Below are 12,721 nucleotides of genomic sequence, written 5' to 3'. Positions count from 1 at the left end.
AACATATCCTTCATGCCGTAAGAGATTGGCATGTTATTTTTTTTGTCATTTTCAAAGAGTATTGATTTATTTAAAAAAGAAAAAAAGCAGAATTCAAGTAAAATCTTAGAGATGCATTTGGGGGAGCAAGAAGGAAGGGACAGATAAGAGGGTGAGTGGTAATAAAGGAAACATAATTAATGGTGATTAAGCAAACACAAAAGTAAATGGGCATCAGTCTCATATTTGGGTTTCACAAATAAAAGTGTTATCAGAATATTTACAAAGCAAGGAGAAACACATTTTATATATGTTTTTTGTCAATAATGGAATTACCATTTGACAAAAGATGATTTGACTTAGTAAGTCTTCAGTTAGGTTGCCAAGCATATTAGTCATCACAAATAGCAAATCTTTCCCTAACTCAAAGAAAAACTTTACAGTAACTGCCATTTTTTTTCACCATAAAAACCAAGATTTCTTGCTTCTTGCCACTTGCTATAAATCAGCTACTTTTGTAAGTAGTGATATACTCCCTTTGGAAGAGAGACATTGTAAATCGTGATGTTCCATTGCTGACAGCAGAGTTTTTCATACAGCTTAGTTATTATGCACACAAAAAACAATATCGGGTCATGAGAGAGGTTTGTAGCTGAAAGCCCTATTCATTTCTATGATGTTTCCTTGTTACACTGTATCATATTTATGCTAATTAAATTTTTTTCCATTTGAAGAAAAAACTCAAGGAATGTGCTTTCTGAACAAAAAAAATACATAAGAATAATTGCTACCACAGTTTATCAATTTATTTCTCTGTTGAAAAACAAATCATTGTTGTGCTCACCAAGCACTTAAAGCAAAACAAGGCTTGAGTTGTCTCAGAAGTAACAATCTAGAATGTTGGATAACTCTGAGTAATAAAAAGAAAAGAATACAAATTTGCTTTTAAAAGGAGAGAATAGATATAAAGCAAGAAAAAGCAAGAAAGTAACAATTCTTCTAAGTTCCTTCATCACAAGCAGCTTCCTATTGAACAGTCAAAGCAAACTCCTAGTGACTAAAAGGTTCTAAGACTCCACATGGAGCAATCGATAAGGATGGTGACACAAGGCAGTTGCTAACAGAGGCTTTCAGATGTTATGGTTTTTGTTGTTTTCAATGCATTGTTAAAACTATATTTTAGGTGTAGAGCTCATGAGGCACAAAGTTATTTTCAAAAAGTGGCATTTCAGAGCTCTTATTAAGTAGATGAACTTAGTGATGATGTAATATGAAAATAATCTCATAAAATTAAGCCTAATATGAAGAGTCAAACTCCAATAGACTTTTTCATTTGACATTTGAAATTTTAAAAAAACAGAGACAAACGAAGTAAGAAAAACATGCTTTTAAAATCAAAATATGTGACAAAATTCACAGACTAGGAACAGGTTATCGTTTGTGAACCCAATTGTCATCAGAGTGGGGAATGACCTCCACTCAATGCTTTAATGTGTACAGCAGTCACCTGAGGATGTTGTCAGGGTGCAGATTTTTTAAATGCAGATATTTGAAAAGTCCTGACAATCTGAATTTCTAACAAACTTCTAGGCCATCCCAATTCTGCTTTTCTGTGAACCCAATGGTATGAAGAATTTCTTTGTCTAGTGTAAACATTAACCATGGTATGGAATTCATTACTTCAAGAGGAAGCAATTTCATTTGGAGAAAGTCCTAACTGGTGTTTTCCTTGTATTAACTAAAAATTTGCTTCTCAATAGCTTCCATCCATTAATCTTATTTGTAAGCCTCCAGAATTACAATTATGAAATCAATTTTCTCTTTTACATGAAAAATAAAATTTGAAAAAGTATATTCCATTTGAACTTTTTCTTTTAAATTATATATACACACACACACACACACACACACACACACACACACACACACAAATATGTACACATACACACATGCCAAAACAATAAAAGTTTGTGTTCTCTCTGCTGTTCTGATTTTTCTAGTCTGGATTTGCAATATGTGGAATCTGTCTGAAATTGCGACTCCAAGACATGAACACAAGTCTCCATTCCACTTTGGACTGGTGGTATCATGCTTCAATTCATAATCCTATGTTTTCATAAGGCATATCAAATGTCTAAATTGATCAAAATGGACACTTTGCAGGGTTAACAGTTCCTCAGCCTCCACTTCAATAGAAATAATAGGTAATTTCTACCCCTACCCTTTCTTATATACCATGGTTAACACTTATTCCATACTGGCTGATTCCTGCATCACAACCTCATCCTCTCCTTTCCCTGCTACCATACTCACATTGAAGCCTTCATATTTCTTTCAGCCGTTGAACTCCTGTGGCCTCCATATCCACCCATCCACCCACGTGTTGGCATATCCACAGCCTCGTTGCATCATCCTTGGAAACTGCTTTTCTTCAGGTCCTTAGATACTAACTGCTGCTTCAACCTGAGCATCAAATGTTCCTTCATTAGTCAAAAGGACCTCATCTGCACCTTTGTTGGGACCTCGTGCCCTCCATTACCCCCATTCTGCAGCAGCCACCATGCCTCTCTGATTTCACTCTGCATTCAACCCAATTTGCAATTTCTTATTAAAACAGTTTGGGAAGGCTTAGCCAGTGTATCTATAATGCCTCCTGAAGGTTTCACACTTCTTTTCCCAAATTCAAGCCCTGGAAACTTCTTGCTGTTTTCTTCACTCCTTTCTGGGTAAAAGTGCATGCCCGGAGGAAAATGTCTTTTAACTTACTAATTTCATTAGAAATGCCAGTGATTCCAACTTCACTGTTGATTCTGTATCTCATTCCCTATAGCAACAGATCCAAAACATCAACATCCTAAAGTTCCCAAACTCCCCAGGAGCATAAATTTTAACAGATGAACAAATGATCTCACCAACAATTCTCAATTATGACCACAACTAGGCATATGATTTCTTAATCTGCCTCCTCCCTTAAGGTTCTTTATATTTTCTTCATTCACTTTATTCTTTTTTACAAAAAGAGTATCCCTTTTATAAATGGCAAAATCCTCAGATTACCACACAATGTCTTGCTGCCTATAATAATGTTCTATCAGTTGTACAGTTGACCTTGTATTTTCAGTCTCTCTACTAGATTTATATTCTTGACCCACAAACATTCTTGAATTTCTGAACTCTTTAACTAGATTTCTCTTAAGAACAGTTCTTTTATGCTTTCACCCATATACTTGGTGAAACTAGCTTCTTAATACCCACAACAGGCAGTAATACTGACTTTCAGTAAGTGCCTGCAAGCCCCACTCTGGAGCATCAGTTATAGTTGCACATGCCCTTGCTTTTGGTGTCCATTTAGATTCTAACCACCCTGAGAATTTCCATTCTGAAACATGCCTCTGGAATAATCTTTTATCCTTGCTAGATGAATTGAATTGCCTCTTAATGACATTTTATACACTATATGCAACATTCTGAATGTGAAAAATATCCAGAAATAAAAAAAACTGAATATGACTCCAATTCTACCAAAAGAGAAAAAGGTGATAGTTGAAAAGGAAGAAAAGAAAGAAGACAGAGAGGAAGAGAAAATAGGAAGGAAGGGAGTGAGACTGGACACTCAAAAGAGGGAAGGAAGGAAGGAAGATGGGAAGTTAGAAGACAGGCAGAGGAGGACTAAGAATTTGATTTTTCTGAGTGCAGAGATGGAGAGACTGAGGCAGGAGAACTACAAGCTCAAGGAAAAGTTAGCAAGACTCAAAATAAAAAAAATTAAAAGGTGGAGCACCACCTCCACTCAGTGGGAGCATCCCTGGGTTCAATCCCCAGTATCACCAAAAATAAAAAGGTCCAGATGGTGACATTCTTCTTTTTCTTCTTTAAATTATTCATTCAGAAACCTAAAGCCAGATCCCATACTGGTGGAAATACATCTAGAAATGAGAAGTTGCAGAATATGAAACAACTTCAGATAAAACATTAAAAAAGAGGCCAGAAGTTGATTTATTTAGCTTCCCCTACATAATTTCAAATCCTGCTATAGTGAGTCATAGAAGATCCAGGATAAAGAAGGTATGACATCTTTTCTCCCATGAAACAACATGAGCGTTGAATAAGTTTTTTTAGTTGCCAGAGGGTAATAATGATATTGCTTTTACTTTTCATTTTGAAACATCCACATTATTAAGGACAACTCTTACTTACTTTTCTAATGCTATTAACAGAAAATCAATACATCATTGTTTTGTTACTATTCTGCTTAGACCACTTTCTACTCCTCTATTGGAGTCTCACAAATCACACACCTAATGTTGCCTTGTATAAATGGAGGTGGTATATTTCTGCTTCTTCCCACTTCCTCTTAGAATATATAGTGGTGGTACAGGATTCTAGATATATTCTGAAAATGTTGTACTTTAACCATCCCAGAGAGTTCATGCATTTGTGCATATGTGTGTGTGTGTGTTTGCATATGTGTGCATGTGTATATGATTAAATATATAGTAATAAGAAATATAGTAATGAGTGTACTTGAGTTTTTTTAGTGCTCATCAAATTGAAAAATAGAGCTTTCTTGTACCCTGCAGAATGCTTGCCCTCTTGCTGAACAGATTTACCTAGATTTGAGCTAGGAAAAGTCTGATAGACTAATTCACAAGATCCAAATTCATGATTGGCCTTAACCTAAGCTTATTACACTTAACTACACTCCATCAATTATAAATGAGTCTCTGAATCCAGTCCTCTCTCAAAGGGCATGGACACCTACCTGTCTCCCAGGAGTAAGGAGCATGTTGAACCCTCTCAGAAGGCACCTACCTACTCCATAAATCATGTAGTTACTCACAGTCTCTGTGTCAACAGATTCCACAGATTCCTTGAATGCCTCTTCTTTATAAGTTGACTCTTTCAGGAGAAGATCAATTCAACTCAACAGCATCTCTTCTGAAGAAGGGGAACAGAGAAACTGATCTGATGGAGCAAAGGCACCCTGAATCCCATTGTGGTGTCCTTCAAAATCTACATGGACTACTACAGAGTTTATCAAGGGAACTTGACAGGTGAGTTAGTAGTTTCTGTATCATGTGGCAATTTAAACCCCTTAAAAGGCAAAGAGATGTCTGGGGAGGAAAATGCAATGCTTTCACTACATATATTTGAAAGATCAAGTTGATTGACATTTGCTCTATAGAGAATATGAGAGTAAGACACACAATCTGATGAAGGTTGGTGGTGTGGTCCTCTTCAGTTTCTTTCTTCCTAAAGTCATTCTCCATTAACCCTTTTTGTCAAGATAATTGATTTTCTCTGATTCTGGTACAACATATGGTATTACACTTAACTACACTCCATTAACTACAATTAGGATAGGATTATAATTCTAATTATAAATAGGAGAATTTCATGAAAATAAGATTGTAGTCCGTGATGGTTTGTGTTTAGGCTTCAGGATCTTGTCACTGGTTTCTCAATATACTCAGCTGAATTTGTGTGGCAGTGGCTCAGAGACTGATCTGACCTCTGGCTCCTTTTCCTATGACCTGTGTGTCATGCATGTTTCTTGCCACAAGGCCACCCAACCATACTTCCTTTCACTTTATCTGCCAGCCTTCATGATGATTTGCTGATCTCTTTATGTGTGGCTGTATCTACTGAAAGTGAAGTTCCTTGAAAACTTTTATTTATTTGGCTCCGTATGTCTAGTACACAGATTATATATATATATATATATATATATATATATATATATATATATATATATATATATCTCCATTACTTGTAGAATTCAAATATCCAAATGTAGTAAATATTGCTTGCCTAGGTGATAAATATGTCTTTAAAGATTTTTTCCAAAATTAAATACTTGGTGTTAGAGTTTTGATATGAGGTGTCTCTCAAAAGCTCAAATGTCAAACAGTGCAAGAAAGTTGGGTGAAATGACTGGGTTATGAGCATTTTAAACCAGTCAGTGCATTAATCCACTGGAATGAATTGACTTGGGTGGTAATTGTGGCAGGTAGGGTGTGGGTAGAGGATACATATCTTTGGAGTATATTGCCGAAGTCCGGCTGCAGCAAAATAACCAGGGGGTGACGAACAACTTGTGTAGATTGATGCAGCAGGAGTGGAAACCGTTTATTGCAGGATCTGAACGATATTTATACATTCTACACAGCTTATCTAATTAGCATAAAATAGATACAGCAGTCAACCAATAAGGAATCTCCACACTTAATGGCTTGCTTTTGTTACTTTACAAACCACTCCCTCTGGCATTTTGCCAGGCACCATGCAGACTTGTTTACAGACAAACATTTCTCTGGCAAAATACCAGGTGCCATCCTGACTTGTTTACGTACCTTAACATTTCCCCCTTTTGTTTAATTTAAATAAGGACCATAGTGTTTTTTACAGAAACACCATAAATAACCTGCTAGAAACAGAAAAGGAGGATACAAAATGTTACAATACCAAGCTAATTGATGGCTCCATGCAAGAAGCCCTTGGAAAAGTTATACCAGCAATGACACCATTAGCAAAGATATTGAGTTACAATTTGTTGTAGATTACAGTTTGTTGTCTCAGTCCAGGTAAAACAGTGTATCAATAGATTAACTCACAGTCCAGGTAAATCACAGTCCAGGTAAGTTCTGTAGGCAGCTAGCTTAAATCACAGTTCTGCAGGCAGCTAGCTTGATCTGAAGTTTGACCATTCCTCAGCTGAAGTCTTGTCTGGTTCTCAGCAACACTGTAAATTCTTCCACCTTTGTTTTCACCGGCACTGGGACGAAGGCAGGAACTCCGGATGGCTAAAAAAATCCTGTAGCATTTCACTAAGAAAACAACCTTCTGAACAATTTAGTACATTATCTCAAGGTTTTTTACATTTGAAATAAGCCTTAATAGTACTCATTACTCATCAGCCTCCAGGTGTGGGAGACCCATTGTAGTTTAGTTATTGGCATTGAAAATGACCAAACATCAGGGACGATGTGGTAGCGTCTTCTGCCAGCTGTAGCATCCCAGGCAGCCCCAGATGGCCCTGGAGAGAGTCCCAGATTCAAACTGCTTCCAGGCACAGGGAGCAAAAGCCTGCGAGACTGTGCCTCTAGGTCAGGTCTAGATTTGGGCTCACAGTGGCGATCCGCTCCCCCGGGCAGGGGAGCGGGGTAGAGCTGGCAACTGCCCCTTGGAAAATTCTTGCTGCACCATGATCGGCTTGGGCAGGTGGCAGCCGACTTGTCGATTAACGCACCCTCCGGTATCGAAAAGTATTCAGTAATAGTCTTTTGATGCAACTTTTTTTCTGATAATCCTTCTTCTGAACTTTCTTTTTCTTTCTGACTAGAGTTTCTGGGCTTTTATCAACACATGCCCTAACTATTCTTGGTTCCACTGGGGTGCCTTCTTCCCTTAGTAATTTACTTCTCACCCCTTCCATATTTTCGTCACAAAGAGAATACAACATTTTAAGACAAAATAAGACACAAACATACTGTATCAATCTTCTCCATTTTCTCGAAATGGCCATTTTTCCTCTCGCCCTATCTGCCTAGGGACGAGCAGATTGCTCCCGTCCTATCTATGGATGGGCAGCTTTTTTCGTCACTTACCACCGAGTGTCCCGGGGCTCCCCGTAATGGGCCAACATCTGCCCCAGTCCGGCTACAGCAGAATAAGCGGGGGGGTGACGAACTACTTGTGTACGTTGATGCAGCAGGAATAGGAGCCGTTTATTGTAGGATCTGAGTGATATTTATACATTTTACACAGCTTATCTAATTAGCATAAAATAGATACAGCAGTCAACCAATAAGGAATCTCCACACTTAATGGCTCGCTTTTGTTACTTCACAAACCACTCCCTCTGGCATTTTGCCAGGCGCCATCCAGACCTGTTTATAGACTCTAACATTTCTCTGGCAAAATAACAGGTGCCAGTCTGACTTGTTTACAGACCTTAACAGTATATTTTGTCCCTGGTGAGTGGAGCTTTCCCTCTGCTTCCTGATGGCCATGTTCTGATCTGCTTTACTCCAGCATGCCTTCCACCATGATGTTCTAGCCCACCTAGGGTCCAGAGCTATAGTGTTGGACTACTGTGAGACAAAATAAAAATTTCCTCCTCTAAATTGTTGTTGTCAGATGTTTTGCTCAAGGTGACAAATGACATTTTGCATTTGACTAGTATATTTTTAAGATAGGCCACTAATAGTAATTTCCTTCTTAAATAACCCCTGTGTTAAAGTTTATCTTAGAATTTTCACATCTGTTCCAGCTAGAAACAGAACATAGCAAATAGAACCAGTGCATTAAGTTCTTTAGTTGGTGGCTTCTTGAGTCATCTGAAGGATTTTTAAGAGGATTTTTATTTTATTTTTATTTGTTATTTTTGGCTTTCATGTCATACATTAAAAATATTTGTGAAAACATATTGATTAGAAATCAAACAATTAAACTATTGTATTTACACTTTAGAATAAATATAAATTAATGGTATAAGCAAGTTTTATTCAATATTTTAACTGTATGTAAAGTAGAATGTATAATTTTCCCTAAATAGAGTACTTGTCAATGAGTTCAGTCCTATATACTTAATCAGAAAAATGTTAAAATTGCTTAATAATCCAATAAAATATCGCTGCTAACTTTTTAAAAACCTGTCCAGTTCAAAGAAAGATTTGTCCAAAAGTAGAAATAAACTCTACTTATATTTTATTTCTATGTGAACATGACAGTATCAGCATTACATTTTAAAACTTAAAAACTGCCTCTTTAAACAATTCTCAAATTTTCTGCTTTCAAAAACATATATGCTCAAATAGAGTTTTTATTTATTTTTATTTTTTGGTTCTTGTTTGTTTTTTCTGCCTGAACAATAAGAATATTTGCCACGGAAAGAGACCTTGAATTTAAACTTAAGTGGTTGAAGTAAAATGTACAAAATGGATTATCTACAACCTACAGAGCCTTTTCTTTTTTTTTCTGAAAAATAGCAAGTCTCAGGTTTGCTTCACTTTCCTTCCACATGTACTTTCTTCTGTGCCTGCCCATTTCTAGCTGTTATTTTTCATATTCCCAAGTCTCAATCTTTATTTTTATCTTCAAAAAAATACATTTCCAGAACTCACTAGTAAATGGTTCTCTACTTTTATTAAGTAGAGATATTAAAGAAGAACTTCAGACTCATGCATTCCAATGTGTCATTTGATGGGTAAATCAGGAACTTTGGTTATATTAATGAATTATACAATAAATGAAAACATTGGACCATGCCATGTTTTAATGTTTATTATTAGTTTCTTGAGGTTATTAGAGCAAATTACCGGAAACTAGATGTTGTAAAACAATAGAATTTTGTCCTCTCACAGTTCTGTAAAATCCAAAAGTCTCAAAATGATGTTTCAACAGAAACCTGATGGTTTTGGAGGCTCCAAGGCAGCTGCTCTCCGTTTCTGGTGCTCACTGACGCTGCTGGACTTGGAGAGCACTCCAAGCTCTACTTCTGTCAACATGTCACCTTCCTCCTGTGTGTGTCTTCTCTACATGTCTCTTCAAAGGGTCCATTCAGATAATAGAGAATGATCTCATGTCAAAATCTTTAACTCCATTTCTTTGGCATACCCCCTTTTTTTTTTTCCAGAAATAACTTTATTAGGATCTTAGGATTGATATGTCTCTATACCCATTCTCTGGACCACCATTCAACCTTCAATGGCCTAGATGGAATATAATTGATTACAACCCCCTTTTTGCAATGAGACAATGATACTGAAAAATTTATTTCAGAGTCACAGGATAATTAATGGCAAAACAGTTTTACCACGAAGTTACTGCAAACTTTTTTTTTTTCCAAAATTTTGTTTAGCTTTAAAAAAATAAACTTATTTGTGCAGGAAATATTTTTTCACATTTGCATGTCCATACTAATGTTCTAAAAGAGTTTTCTCTTAGCATTTTGGAAAGAGCTACTGTTTGCAAAACTCTTGAACTTTGGTTGGAAATAAGAGTCATATCATTTATTCAGAGGCATAATCATAGCCAGTGGGTAATGAACTGTGTGTATATGCCAGTCATCAGATTTTGCATGGATTGCCTAATTAAGTATAGTGTAGATAGTGCTGTAAAAACTGGTCAGTGTTGGGCCGCATGGTGGATGCCTATTGTCCCCTGGCTAGGGAGGCTGAATGAGGAGGAGCATGAGTTGAAAGCCAGCCTCAGCAACAACAAAGCACTTAGCAACTCAGTCAGACCCTGTCTCTAGATAAAAAATACAAAATTGGACTGGTAATGTAGCTCAGTGGTTTACTGCCTCTAAGTTCTATCCCCAGTACCACCCCCCCCAAAAAAGGCAGCTATATAACAGTCCTAAGTCTAAATTCAGCAACAGTATTCACTCTTAGGAAATCCTTGTAAAGTCAATTAAATGCTCTAATCTCCATTTTCATAACCTGAATTAGGAAATTAGAATTAGGAGTGATTCTAGACCTTCCCTCACTGGATTGTCCCAAGATATTAGAAAATGGATCCACCCATCCTTTAAAAGTGTGTGGGTCTTTATGTGTCTTCCATTAGTTGTATCTGGACTGTATCTTCTTTGGATCAGAAGACACTGTATTTAACACACTTGCTAATATATTAGGGTTTTAGTTCCCTAGAATGAAAAAAAATCAAAAGCTTCCTTAAAATCAAAAGTAGCCAGACATATACAAAAAAAAATTCCCTAAAAATCTTCAGCTTCATCTCTAACACAATACCCCAAGCACTGGGGAAAGTTGGATCTCTGCTAATATTTCTCCACCATTAACAAAAGCTTCCAGGACCAGTCTTGATAGTTCTGCTGAGGCTGCAACTGTCATGAAGTTGTCTCTTTTGGAAGGATCTTTGAGAATTATAAATCATGAATACAAGACTCTGCAATGTCCAAATAAAAAAGCACTTTAACTGGTATGTTTTTATTGAATACTGTACTTCACAAGCACACATTTGACGTTTTTCAGTAGATTTGCATGTTTTGGTGTTAGCATACTTTGAAAGCTGGAAGAAAGGGAAAAAGTAACTCATGCTAATGACAGAGTGCATAGCTGAGAGGAATGCTCCCAGAGGACCCAGTAAAGATCAGTGTGAAAGCTTCACTTTATAGAACATCTTTATTCATGGCTCTGAAAGGGGAACAAACAGCTCACTAATTACCTTCATCAGGGATGTGATGCAAACATCACTGGGGAAGACAATAATAAAAAAGAGGATATAAATGCTTACAGACCAGAGGAAAAATAGATTGAAGTGGATGTAAAGTATGTGAGCTAATAAATCTGGAGCGAGAAAAAAAAAAAAAAAAACCCAAACCTCAATCTCAATGCATGTAAAAAAAATAAAATAATAAAATAAAATCAGAGTCTGGAAAGTAAAAGGATCGGAAAAGACACAAACTGATCTTAACCTTAAGTGACTGTGTGACCATTCAACAGGAAAAAAAAAAGACTGTTCAAGTGATTTTAAATCAGAACAAAAAGTAATAGGATAAAATTGTGGAAAGAAAATTTGGTAGGACTATCAGAAAAACATTTCCTAGCAGCAAAATCTTTTAAAGCAGGGAATAATTTCCCCAAGGACTTGAAGTTTTTTTCATCTGATTATTTTAAAATTAGACTAGTCAAACCACTGGGAAATGGCTGGTCTGGAGTTTAATCTGTCTTGAATTGGCAAGGAAAGGCATGCAGGATGATTTAAGGAGTTGATCAACCGCATATTCCTAAACTTGTACTAAACATGACTAACCACTTGTTTTGTTCATATCGCCATTTGTCTCCCAGAAACTGACACTAGCACATAGAAATCTGTAATGCACTCAATGTGTTAAATAGAATTCACGTTGAGTGCATTAAATACGTGCTCAAGGGAAAAGATTTTCCCTAGGCACTGAGAGCACAGAGACCTTCATTCCTTGATTTGGATATGATTTGTCCCTCAAAGGTTCATGTGCTAGAAGTTTGGTCCCCACTGTGGCAGTGTTGAGGGGGTGACAACTTTAAGAAGCAGGACCTGGTGGGAGATAGTCACAGGGGCTCCACCTTCTTGAATAGATTAATGATGTCTTGCAAGAGTGAGTTAGGTTCTGGAACTGGATTAATTCTCTTGACAGTGAGATGTTATAAAAGGGAAAGCCCAACCCTTCCCCAGCTCTTGCTTTCCTGTTTCCACAGCAACCCATCTGTATGCAGCTGATTCACTTCTCTGCTTCTCCACCATGTTGTGATGCAGCCAGAAGTCTTCCCCAGAGCTGGCACCATGCTGTGTGAATTTCCCAGCAAATGAACCTCTATTTTTCTGCATTGCCTAGTGGCACATATTCTATGAAAGCAAAACAAAACAGACTAAGATTCTCACTTCCTGTAGGGGGGTCGGGTGGGGGAAACTAACTTATATAAACTGCTTAAAGGAAGGCTACTTACAGTTCATTCCTTCCTTCTCACACCATCTTTGTTGTCTCTAAGTCAAGTCCAAACACATTAACACAGTTAAAAAAGTACGACCTTAGCTAAAGTTCACATAAATCATAAGTCTAGCCCACAGTTTCTCTAATGTTCACCATGCTCTCCATTATCTTCATATAGCTCATTAAGAATTCAATGTCCAGCGATCACTTACATTTTTAACTCTGCCTGAGTGATGCCTAGTCAGCTCTGAATAGGTGAGCAGAGAAAGGAAAATGAAGGGAGACTAAAAACCACAGGAAGTCTTATCT

At 37.0% G+C, this 12,721-nt stretch overlaps 1 long non-coding RNA gene across 1 annotated transcript in view; it reads left to right on the top strand.

Annotated features, from left to right (window-relative positions):
- The window catches only part of LOC143388814 (uncharacterized), a 45,978-nt gene extending 41,047 nt beyond the window's left edge, over window positions 1-4,931 (top strand). The window contains exon 3 of the long non-coding RNA XR_013090073.2: window positions 4,837-4,931. This is a non-coding gene — a long non-coding RNA (uncharacterized LOC143388814). The remainder of the gene's footprint in view (window positions 1-4,836) is intronic.
- The last annotated feature ends 7,790 nt before the right edge of the window (window positions 4,932-12,721 follow it).

Source organism: Callospermophilus lateralis, unplaced genomic scaffold (genome assembly GCF_048772815.1).
Source record: "Callospermophilus lateralis isolate mCalLat2 unplaced genomic scaffold, mCalLat2.hap1 Scaffold_45, whole genome shotgun sequence".
Lineage (NCBI taxonomy): Eukaryota > Metazoa > Chordata > Mammalia > Rodentia > Sciuridae > Callospermophilus > Callospermophilus lateralis.
This window is presented reverse-complemented; position numbering and strand designations above follow the sequence as displayed.